At 39.3% G+C, this 13,057-nt stretch overlaps 1 pseudogene; it reads left to right on the top strand.

Annotated features, from left to right (window-relative positions):
• The first annotated feature begins 4,523 nt into the window (after nucleotides 1-4,523).
• LOC112348839 lies at nucleotides 4,524-11,862 on the top strand (annotated as a pseudogene).
• Nucleotides 11,863-13,057: the final 1,195 nt, after the last annotated feature.

Raw genomic sequence — 13,057 nt, 5'->3', positions numbered from 1 at the left:
GGGGGGGGGGGGGGGCGCGATAGTGGTTGGAAGCTCCTGTTGGGCTGTGTCGCTCTTTATTTTGCATCCAGTTTGGGTCTAAGCCCAAGCTCCATACTGCTATAGTTAGTGGGGTACCCTCCTCTTTGTGTTAGGCCACTAGTATGCTGAAATTGTGCCAGACACTGTTTGACACCATTTTGCATGCAGGTGCTAGATACGGAGAGCTGGTGCTCATGGAATTATACCAAAACCTTGTTTCATAGTGCAACGGGCTTGGAGTTCGGCTCGAAATTTAGATGCACTACATTTGGTATTAGGGGGCGCAATAGTGGTTGGAAGCTCCTGTTGGGCTGTGTCGCTCTTTATTTTGCATCCAGTTTGGGTCTAAGCCCAAGCTCCATACTGCTATAGTTAGTGGGGTACCCTCCTCTTTGTGTTAGGCCACTAGTATGCTGAAATTGTGCCAGACACTGTTTGACACCATTTTGCATGCAGGTGCTAGATACGGAGAGCTGGTGCTCATGGAATTATACCAAAACCTTGTTTCATAGTGCAACGGGCTTGGAGTTCGGCTCGAAATTTAGATGCACTACATTTGGTATTAGAAGAATTTTCTCAGTGATTTCTATCCAACTTTTGTCAGATTTTCTAACTCAAGTTGCATAAACAGAGACTTTTCTAGTAGATCTAAAGTGACTTGTGTAGGATTAATTGGATTGCACCGTTCGATAAGAATGTTGTATGCATGTTTAGTTACTCATAGAGGCATGCATACAACTAGCAGGATGGTGAAATGGAACCATGTTGATGATGTTGAGACCTCTAGATGGGCGAATCAAGAGGAGGAAACTTTTGCCAGAGATGCTGTGGAAGAGGCTAAGGTTGAGTCAAAAGAGGAAGAGCCAGATGCTAAAGCACTATAGCATACGGTTTAGGAAGTTGAGATTGAGAATTTATAAAGAGAAGTTCACAAATTGAAAAAAGAGAACAAGAAAAGGAAGAAAGAAGCTGAAGCAGCTAAACCAACTAAACCTGAGCAACCAAACTCCTCTTCAAGTTTTGAGGATGATAAAGTTTTGTAACTACCCCCGGTGCACGAGTTTCAAAGTTCAAGCCTCCGAAACCACCCAATTTTAGAGGTATGCGTGAATATTAGGTTTTGGAAGACTGGGTCTACAATATGGAAAACTATTTCATAGCGGTAGACATACATGATCGTACGAAAGTTGCGTGTGCACAATGGGGATTCCAAATTTATAGTAGGGATAGTGGTTGGAAACTCCCACTAAGCTGTGTCACTCTTTGTTTTGCATCCAGTTTGGGTCTAAGCCCAAGTTCTATGCTGCTCTAGTTGGTGGAGTACCCTCCTCTTTGTGTTAGGCCACCGGTATGCCAAAATTGTGCCAAACATCATTTGACACCATTTTGCGTGCAAGTGCTAGATATGGGGAGCTAGTGCTCATGGGATTGTATAGGACCTTTGTTTCATAGTGCAATGGGCTTGGAATTTAGCTTGAAATTCAAATGCACTACATTTGGTATTAGAGGAATTTTCTTAGCAATTTTTATCCAACTTTTGTCAGATTTTCTGACTCAAGTTGCATACGCTGAGACTTTTCTAGTAGATATGAAGTGACCTGTATAGGATTAAGTTGATTGCACCATTCGGTAAGAATGTTGTATGCATGTTCAGTTACTCATAGAGGCATATATGTAGCTAGCAGGATGGTGAAAAGGAACCATGTTGATGATGCTGAAACCTCTAGATGGGCAAATTGAGAGGAGGAAACCCTTGCTAGAGATGCTGTAGAAGAGGTTGAGGTTAAGTCAGAAGAGAAAGAGCCAGATGCTACAGTACTACAGTGTATGGCTTAGGAAGTTGAGATTGAAAATTTGCAAAGGGAAATTCGCAAATTGAAGAAGGAGAACAAAAAGAGGAAGAAAAAAGCTAAACCAACTAAACCAACTAAACCTAAGCAACCAAACTCTTCTTCAAGTTTTGAGGACGATGAAGTTTTGCAACCACCCCCGGTTGCATGAGTTTTAAAGTTCAAGCCTCTAAAACCACCTAATTTCAGAGGCATGCAGGACTATTAAGTTTTGGAAGATTGGGTCTACGATATGGAAAATTATTTCATAATGGCAGACATAAATGATCGTACAAAAGTTGCGTATGTGCAATCCTTTCTCACCGATCATGCCAAAACTTGGTGGCGCCAGGTGTGTGCTGAAAAAGGGCAAACTAAAAGTTGGACCAAAATGCAGTCTTGTATCCATAAGGAATACTTGTTAGATGATCTTGGTTTGAGATTTCATATAGAGCTGCGACGGTTAAAACAGCAAGAGGACCTTATGTATTACATTAATGCATTTGCTCAAAAGTGCATTATGATTGCAAATATGAGTGACGAAGATGCTCAAAGTTATTTCCTAGAGGGTTTAATTTCACTTTCTCGAAATGAAATTTTGAAGTTTAAACTGAAGACGTACCTAGAGTGTAAGGAGGTAGCACAGTAAGTTGCCTTTAGTCACTTACTCATGGAACAATATCAACAACTGTATGCTAGTACCTCGGACAAGAATAAAAATTCTAGGATAAACAAGGTGATTAGAAACAAAGGGTGGAAAGAAGGTTCCACCCTGGAGGCTCACAAGCAACAATTAACAAAGGTGGTGGTGGTTGGAGACCACTAGTAGCTACTTCTGATCCTAGGCCCTTTGTTCCTCCTCCTGGTGGGTAGAAGCAACAGCAACCTACAAAACCTGCTCCTAGTGAAATGGGTAGTGTAGGTCATTGCTTCTATTGTGAAGAGTCAGGACATAGGTCCTCAGAATGTCCCAACAAGCATAAGACAAAGTCTCGTATTAATGTCATGAGGGAAGATGGTGGTGGTGAAGTTGAATTGGTTGATGAGTTGGTCAATGCAAATTATGAGGAAGAGGAGGTGAATTACTTTCGTTGCTTTCCTCAAGTTTTTCTTGTAGTTAATGCAAACACTAATCTGTTAATGTATCTAGTAAGCTTTGTCTACGGAAATTGAATCCGAGTGATGATTGATATAGGAGCTAAACACAATGTGATATCCGAAGTTGTTAGGATTGAATGCTAAGCAACTATTGCCCATACACTTCTGGTTTGCGGAAGGTGGGCAAGTAGCTAGAAAATTCGTGAGTGATGTTCCAATAAAAATATCCAAGTGGAAAGAAAGAGTGGACTTGGTAGTGTTGAAGATACCAATTTTTCATATAGTGTTTGGTATAGATTTCTTCAACAAATATATTAAAGGGATTTATGGTGCTAGACAAAGTTGTATCATGTTGAAGTTAGAAAGACATCCCGATGTGTCCTTCCAGTTGCAAAAGCATTCCTCAAAGGATTGGGATGCTAAATTCTTGACTGCGAGAGTCACTTAAAAAGCAGCTAAGAAGGGATGTCGAACCTTTTGGGTTCAAGTGATGGAAGCTAAAGATGTAGGTGGCTTAGTTCAAATTGGTGACAAAGTTGATCCTGTACCAAAGAAGATATTTGAGTTGTTGGCGTAGAATCAGGATATCTTCCCGAAGGATTTGCCTCCAAGGCTACCTCCTAGCCATAAACACAAACTGTATGCTAAGGAAAGTAAATGTGTTTTCGGATAATTGTGCATAAACTTTCTTGGACATATAGTTGGTGGTGGTGTAATTGAGGTAGATTCAAAGAAGGTGGAAGTGGTGAAGTCTTAGGAAGTCCTGACCACTATATCAAATGTTCCTTCCTTTCTCAGTTTAATAAAATGTTATTGCAAGTTTGTCCACAATTTTGCAAGAATTGCTCTTCTGTTAACTGAGTTGACAAAGAAGTAGTATACCGTTTTATTGGACACCAACTTGTCATCATACTTTTATACGATTGAAGGAGATTTTGACTACTGTTCCTATTCTCAGGATCCCAGATCTTGATAAACCCTTCGAAGTGCATTGTGATGCATTTAGCTACGCTATTGGTGCCATGTTGCAGCAAGATTGTGACAAAGCGGTTGGTGTTATGCTAAGGCGATATAGTTGTCCTGTTGCATTCTATTCTAAGAAATTGGATGAAACCCAACGAAGATAGCCAATGCATGAGAAAGAAATGTTTGCTATAGTGTTGGCACTAGAACACTAGAGACACTACTTGGGTGGACATACCAAGGTTTATACAGATATTAACATACTAAAATACTTTGCTACTTATGCCGAAGCTTATGCCGAAGCAGGCTCGTTGGCAAGAGAAGCTTGCTAGATATGATATTGAAATCATATATAAACCTAGTAAAGACAATATTGTTCCGGATGCATTGAGTCATTAGGCTCAGTTTCATACAATATTAGCAATCAGTTTGGATTGGTTGGAGGACGTTTGGGCTTCATATGGAAGTGATCTGTTGGCGAAGGCAATCTTACACCATGTGGAGTTGTCAAAGCAGAACTCTGGTAGCAAAGTAGCAAAAGTTGCTAGCTGCACCAATGCGAAACTTCACTTTTTAGTTCGAGATGGGCTTATATTCTATAAGCAAGAAAGAATGTATCTTCCCTCTAAGGATCTGCAACAATTGTTTCTACGGGAACATCATGATGTTTTGGCAGCGAGACATGGTGGAAAGCGAAAGACTCTGGCTTCATTGAAAAAGGAATTTTTCTGGTTTGGTATGGAAGGTGATGTAGCGGACTATGTCTGTTCCTGCCTTATATACCAACAATATAAGCGCAGAACTGAGAAGCAGGCTAGAAAGTTGCAGTGCCTTCCAGCACTAGCATGGCCATTTCAAAGTGTGACACTTGATTTTGTCACTTGCTTGCCAAAGTCTACGGGTTATGATACTTTGATAGTGGTTGTGAATCAGTTGTCAAAGATTGCACACTTCATTCCCACTGTGGAAACAGTGAATATGAAGCAAGCAGCAAAGCTCTTTTCCCATGTGGGTTCATGGTCTTCCCGAAGAGATGATCTCGAATAGAGATTCAAGATTTACGGGGAAGTTTTGGGGCACATTGTTCCAACTACGTAGTATGGCTTATCATCCTTAAATTAATGGGTAAACCAAACGTGTGAATGCTCAAGTTGAGGATTATCTACAATACTATGTTGCAGCAGAGCAACGCGACTGGGTTGAGCATTTGGACACAGTAGAAATCTGTTATAACAACACATTTCACAGCACTATTAGTTGTTCTCCATGGGAGATGCTGCAAGGGAATGCTCGTGGGGTTCCTCAACAGATTGTTATACCGAAACCAATGTTTGAAGTGTTGGTCTCGACCGTTCAGACTTATGCGGAGCAACTACGCCAAAGTTGGTCTAGAGCTACTAAGGCGATGGGCAAAGCTCAAAATAGGTATCAACGTGATAAGGATCAACATCATCAGGATGTATCCTATCAAGTGGGAGATCAGGTGTGGCTATCTTCCCAGAACTTGAACATGAAGTGAATTTTGTCTCGAAGCTGTTATTGAGATATGTTGGACCCTATTGGGTGTTGAAATGCATTGGTAATGTATCCTATTAGTTGAATCTTCCTGCGGAAATGTCCAATGTTCATAATGTATTTCATGCCAATTTATTGGCTCCTTACATTATGGATGATGCACATCAAGTGGAGATTCGTCCACTACCAGAAGTTGTGGATGGTGAACTTAAATATGAAGTGGAAGCTATTTTGGGTACATGCTGGCTTAAACGTGCCAAATGTTGAAAGTATCTAATTAAGTGGAAAGGTTACCCAATTTATGAATTGACTTAGGAATCTCTTAGTAATCTTACACATGCTCGTGAGCTTGGCATGGCATATGAGATTAGTAATAAAGATTAGCTTTTGTAAATCTTGTAATAAATCTTGCAAATCAATAAAGTAATATATTTCTATAAATCCAAGTTTTGTTTCTCTTGTTTGTTAATACTTGGGTTAGTTTTAGTAGACTGACTTTGGCACTTTGGTGCATCGATTCAATCCATAACCATGGGGATGCCTAAAGCATGTGTTCCTCATGGGTGGGGTGGGGTGGGGGGGGCTGGCTATGGGGGGTTTCAAATGTATAGTAAGGATAGTGCTTAGAATGCAAGTTTGACTATCGCTATCGCTTTTTGTTCTAAGTCTAGCTTAGGTTTAAGTCTAAGTTCCATGCTGCTCTAGTTAGTGGGGTACCCTCCTCCTCACGTTAGGCCATCGATATGCCAAAATTGTGCCAGATACCATTTGACACTATTTTGCGTGCAAGTGCTAGATATAGGGAGCTAGTGATCGTAAGATTGTACTGGACCCTTGTTTTATAGCACAATAGACTTGGAGTTTAGCTCCAAATTCAGGTGCACTACACTATAATCCATTGGTCTCACGCTTCTTGGTGGGCACCATAGGACCCTATAAACAGTTAATGAATGAATGAATGAAAACATTCAATATGCAAGTTGTGAATTTTTGTCAGCTCTCAAATCCCTTAGCATGCAGATGATTTCTTCAGTTATGGTAGGGAGTTTGGAATGCAACTTTGCAACAGATCTCACTATGAAGTCTTTTCTATGAGAAATCAACTATATTGCAAGTATACTGTTAAATTTATGCAACCCTCTGTAAATATTAGTGTACCATTAACTTAATGCAACCCTTATTTCAATTCTCCAAATTCTAGAAGCTAATTTTTAAACTAGTTTCCTGCCTTTATAATTTATAATTATTTTTTCCCACTCTATACAAACTTGATATGACAAATTGTTGTTCTACTTTATAATAAATTCTATATCAACATAACTATATCGATTTATATCTAAATAACAAATCATATCTAGATGAAAAATTTAATATACCATATGACAAAAAATGTAAACTAATGATAAATTATAATTTATTACATAATAAATTATGTTTATAAGAATGATAAATTATATCAACTTGGACCTTTCTTTAGGGTTTATAGCATTCTCTCTACCTACACAATGGCTTCCATTCTATGGATTGGAGGAATGGAACAGTAAGCTTTAAGGGGTAGGATAAGATTTTTTTTTATTTTCAAGAATTTAAGGTTTAGTTTTAAAGTTCCAATGACAAGAACCATATGAATATTCTAAGAATATTTTATGGTTGGGAAGTTGGCTTAGGTTTTTCTCCTTGTTTGTTTCATGGGTACCAAAGTAGCATATTCTTTTGAGGATGGCAGATGAGTAGGATAATAGATCTTGATGAGTATGGTGTTCATGATGAGGGCTATGATGAGGAGGAAGAGACTCTTGATGATGTTGTCGTGCAGTAAAAATCCTAAATTACTGAAGTTTAGAATGACATTAAGGAAGTTAAGGATTCTATTAATCAGGATTTCTTGCTTTGCATAGACCCTCAAGGGTTGAATCAATCTTATGTCTATGATTACCATTAGTATGTCAAACATGTAAAGGATTATGGTATTATGGAATGAAAATCTTTGTTTATGATAGTTAAGAGGTTGATTGTTAATTGGAATCATAGGAAAGTTGTTAATTTCATAACCCTTATAAAGATAAAGTGAAGATTGATTTTTTTTGTGATGAAGTTATAAGTTATGCTTCTTCATGGTGAAAGAACTATATCAAAACTAATTAGAAGCCAATTTCTTGAAGTGATTTGACAAAGGTTTTTTGTGCTTCATTTGTCAAAAAGTTTAAAGAGGTTGATCTTTATATTAGGTAAGGCATTTTGTTTTTGGATGCATATGCTTGCAAGTTCTATAATATTTACCTTAGTCTCACAAGCACCTATATTGAGTTGTTAAAGATGCAATATTTTATCAAAAGTTTAAACTTAGTAAATTCATAGCAGAAGGTTAAAAAGGATTTTCTAGGAACAACTAATGCTATCACTAATACTTAGATCCTTTTGCCAAAATTGCTAGTCAACTTGGTCAACTTTAGTCAATAAAATGGTCTACAGGGTAGTCAACATAATGACTAACCAACCAATGCTTTAAGAAATAATTATTGCTGCATTGTGGCTCAAAGAACGAAAAAGAAGCTTCATTTAGACCAATGGGAGGAAAACAAAGTAAAGGGCAATTATTTTTGTTACCAAAAGGCTAGATATTAAGTCAAATATTATCCTCTCATAAAAGGATTAAAGAATGTTAAAGTGAATATGGTGGAATCCATTGTGGATACAACTTAGGTGTCTACTGTAGTATGGTGAAAGTTATTAACTCTATAGAACTCAATAGTTCTATGTGCAATCAATTTATGGCGGCAAAAAATGGATATTTAGGGTAGTCTGGGTAATATTCCTTTCAATCCAAGTGTTACATATAACTTTTTTAGTATCAAGGTGGTGAATAAACTTGGTTTACCTATGAAAAAGAGCTTAGTAATCTACAAGGTGGTTATGATAGATAGATGTAGCATGTTGTGCTAAGTGAAAAGCATCATCAAGGGTGGCTAGAGCAAGTGCATGCACAAGTCCGACAAAATTTTAATGAAGTGTTGGCCACAACATTTCTAGTTTGATTCGCTCCGATATATTTGACTCCACACGAAACAAAAGGCTTCAGAAACGAATGCCAAATTGCATCACCGACTCAAATGACTCTTGACGAAGACAATGCAATTGTTGGAAGGCATCATTACAATCGTTAGCATGTCCGAATGCGCAGTTGAAAATGTCCAAAAGAACACTCTAATCCCCACGAGTGGCTGCACTCAAACCATTGTACCACTACAGCACCATCCCTTGGAGACACGTGGGAAACTCACACAAATGTTGAGCATCATCCTAAGAATGATATATGGCAATCACCGTGAAGTGATTGAACCAATAGTACACATCATCCTCAAGATTCCCACAAAAGAACTCTGGCTAAATGTAAGGATTAGCATCAAGAGCAGAAGGAACTGTACCATGTGCTGTGAATGCTGCCATCAACTTAGTTTGGTTGTTCAATTGCAATTGTATGGCATCAAGCAATTGCATCAACTATTGCTCTAGAGTTAGAAGAGACTGTTGCTTTGCCATGAAGATAATGAAAAGGAAATAACAAAAGAAGAGAAATGAGAAAAAACTAGAAGGAAAAGGAAATTTAGACAATGGAAAAATTAAATCTAAACCAAAATCCTGAAAGGAAAGAATAAAAGAAAAGAAATGGAAAAAGTTAGATCTAAACAATACAAAAGTTAAATCTAAACCAAAATCCCAAATTTGAGCACTCCTTAAGGACAATAAAAGGTGCTTCTCATCTCTACCAATGTGAATGCTTGGAATATAGAAAGTGAATATAAAAAATGTGCATATCCATTAGCTCAAAAACCCTAGCTTATATACAAAAGTGAGTCCGAATTAAAACCAATCCGACACTACCAAAATCCCACTATGCTATGGTATTATAACTGTACACCTAGACCTCACACCCCTTGGGAAACATTATGTTAAATATTATTGAATATAAAATTTTTAAGCCACCACTGCAACTACCAAGAAAATAGTGTTATCATTACATATATAACTGTTTTTATGATGTTGAAGGATGAAATGGCAAATACAAAAGCATTATAGAGTGATGGTAGCAGGCAAGAATACCAAATTATAAATATGAGACGTTGCATTCTAGCAGCCTCTCCATGGAGAAGATGAGGTAAGGAGGAGTCTCAAGTGGTTTAGTCTCACTCAGAATGTGCCCAAGATGCCCAGTCATCCATCAGCCCGTTTTTGAGGAAGTCACATGGTAGGATAGCTACGATTCAGATTGTTCTAGCACCAGTAGCTGGAACAAGAATCCGGAATCACTGCCAATGCCAGATGAGCATTGCGAAGAACAGGAATTGCCTCTTTTTGTTGTGGAGGATTTTTGGATGAATTAATGATCCATCACAAAGTAAGTTCTTTAGAATGGTTCTTTTAGGGATCTTTAAGCTCTTGTCTGTTTCATAGCGCCGAGCAATATTAAAGAAATTCACAATGTTACGGAAAACAATGTGACTTTTGAGTCCCTCCCATGTATTTGTTAAGAAGTCCTAAAGTCCTTTGGGTAGCAAAAGGATAGATATTACAAAGACAGAGCACGTCCAAGAGGTATTCAATAAAGCATCCATGGTTTCTTTGACACTTTTTTGCTTCTCCAGAGTAAACAAGAGTCCTGTCTCTACTTGGAAATGCCACCTTTGGTGTAATTCTTTCTTCTGCACTAAAGTCGATGCTCATAAAGTATCGGATGTGGTCTCCTATGACAAAATCTCTGATATTCAAGCACTGGAGAGAAAACTTGAAACGCTTGAAGCTAAAAACTTAAGAGTCGAGCTAGTGCCTTGACAAGTCATTGAAGATATGATGAGGAGAATGTAGAAGATTTGAGTGCACAGGAATTAGCCACGGGATTACAAGGAGAAGAGCTCAAAGTTGACATTGATGAGGAGACAGGTGTGGGAATGGGAGTTTTCCGCTCTTTTGCCGTTTTCAAGAACTATCAGTAAATGTTGAAGCGGTTCAAGATTTTCATTTATCCAGACGGTGATTCAAATGCTTACTATCAAACACTATGGAAAATCACAAGCAAGAACACTAGCAAAGGTTATTTCTTCCAAAACCTGAGAGAGAGCAAGTTCATCACAAAAAATCTGAACAAGGCACATTTCTTCTTCATCCACATTTCGTGCCACAAGATGTGAGGAAAAGTATGATGTTTACATTTTCTTCTTCTGATTATCATACCTCAAAATGGAACAAAATGAAGGGCATTTCTTATGAAACGATGGCAGATATTGTCCAGGGCTTGATCGCCAAGTATCCCAGAACATATGGTGCAGATCACGTCTTTGTAACCCGTGGGCAAGAGCCACAAATAAAGTTGCAAACCTGGTGAAGAACTCGATCTGTGTGGTTTGTTCTCCCAGATACAATGGAGACTTCATCCCCAAGCAGGACAAGGACATCTCCATGCCTCAGATTTTGCAACCATTCGCTTTGCCTAGAGGAGGAAACAACGTCAAAAACAGGTACTCTTGATAGTCATTATGCAATTCTTGGTCCTCGCTCTGTGCAGAACAACTCTTGAATTCTGAGCTGGTCATTGAAATTCTAAGATTCGAGTGGTTTTAGCCAAGCTGTGGGAAGATGACAATGTTCTAGCCATCAGTAATAACTGGATGAGCAGAGCCACTGGAGAGCTAGTGTACCAGAAGCAGTTTTGTAGAGCAAGATTTGCATTTGTCCTGGCGGCTACAAGTCAACAGTGCATGTATTATCGACTCTATACATTACGGATACATGCTAGGTCTGTCTTTCTAAGTGCTACTATGTGCTTGCCTGACCTTTCATTTCATGTCACACCAGTGATTCTCTCAGACCATTACGATCTTCCTTTCAATGATGTGCTGGACTGGAAAAGATTTGTGTTTTTTTTTAAGAGAGCGGGACGTCACTGATCTCAAGTCAAAACTCCAGGGAGCAATACTTATCATTGACTCATTCAGGTTTCCTCTCTTTTTCTTGTATGTTCTTATTATTAGTGGTTTGAATGGTATTCACTTTCCAGGCCTTCTGACACTTTCAATTATTGTAGATAACTAGAAGCATAATGAATGATGAATGGATATGTTTAGATATCATTATAGATCTACATATACAATATAAAAAATCATGACCTTGTATTAGATTTATGAGGTGGCAAGACATAACCTCGCTGCATTTGTTATTTTAAGGCAAACAGGGTCTTGGAGATTGGATAGAGAGATGGAAACTTCTAAATTATCTTCTTGGTTCCCTCCTCTTTTGCTCTGCTGTAGGTGTATCACAGCCTGTGAGGTGTGGTCAGAAAAAGCCCTTTGTGCAAGGTGTCACCTTGAGAGGGAGTAGAGATAGATCTCTATGGCTTGGACAAGACGATGGAGAGGAGAGAGCTATAGAGAGAGATTCCTAGTGTTTTGACGATACACTCATATCTGATCAAGCGAGAGATGTAAATGGCAGTGTCTCATGCGCAGCAGCACAGTGCTCCATCACCACACACAGTAGCACCTCGACTCTACAGCCCTGACTCCACAGCGCCATCTCAGCACCTCGTCCCAGCCCAGCATGCAGCGTCACTCTCAGCCCAGCCCACACCTCGCCCAGCATCCAGCCCCCTAGTGATCTCAGTCTAAATGGCAATGAGCACACAGCCACTCAGCATAGCACTCCAACCTCAGCACCTCTGCATATGCTCAACGCTCAGCCTCACCCCTCTCAAACCTCAAACCACTGCACTCAACCCTCTGCACCCTAGCCCCGAAGAGGAAGCACTCTCAACAGCCATATCTGTGGCTCGCACTGGCCTCATCCTTGAATGCTCAGATATTATCATAACTCTTTGTCACAATGACGGTACATATACAATATCAAGGGTAATGACCCTCCTTAACTTACTTGGATCTATAGGTGGCAAGACATGCTATGTAGACTTCTCATGTCTGTGAAGAGAATACATTCCACATGGTGTGTGAGTTGTGGTTAGGGCACTTCACCATGCAGTACAAGAAATGAGAATGATAGGGAAGCTATTTTTTCCTTCTGTTTTGGACACTTGTCTTGTTTTCCAGATTCTTAGAAGCCACTACTGAAGATTGAATAACATTCAATCAACCTTGCCATACTGATTTTAATGGAGATTCACAAAACCGTCTCTTCTACTCAACGGTTCTCTCTTCCTTGGCACGGAGATCCAACAAGCTTCTTGCGTTACTGGCAATACACGAGTTTAAGAGCTGGGACAGAAACCGTCTCACTTCCCAATCCTCGAAAATTTTTCATGCGTCATTCAGGTCACCCTGTCCATAAAGAGACGGGATATGAGAAAACTAATATTGCTTCGGCAAACCAAACACTTGGCATCGTGGGAAACAAAATCCAGAACAGCCACAGACATGGTGTTCCCAAAGATGCTAAGCTGCCTTTTCTCAGGCATCAAACTGATCAAGAGACACACTTCCTGAATCAAAGCATTGTGAGAGTGAACACCACAACTAGCAATCTAGCTAACCTCCAAGCCAAAAGTTTCATCAACATCGTTGTTGGCAAGGTTTCTGTACTGAAAGCCTATGCGGACCTCATCAACTATTATGGCGGTCAGCATCCTC

Source organism: Selaginella moellendorffii, unplaced genomic scaffold (assembly GCF_000143415.4).
Source record: "Selaginella moellendorffii unplaced genomic scaffold, v1.0 SELMOscaffold_33, whole genome shotgun sequence".
Taxonomy (NCBI): domain Eukaryota; kingdom Viridiplantae; phylum Streptophyta; class Lycopodiopsida; order Selaginellales; family Selaginellaceae; genus Selaginella; species Selaginella moellendorffii.
Note: the sequence above shows the minus strand (reverse complement) of the source record. Positions and strands in the feature narration are given on the sequence as shown.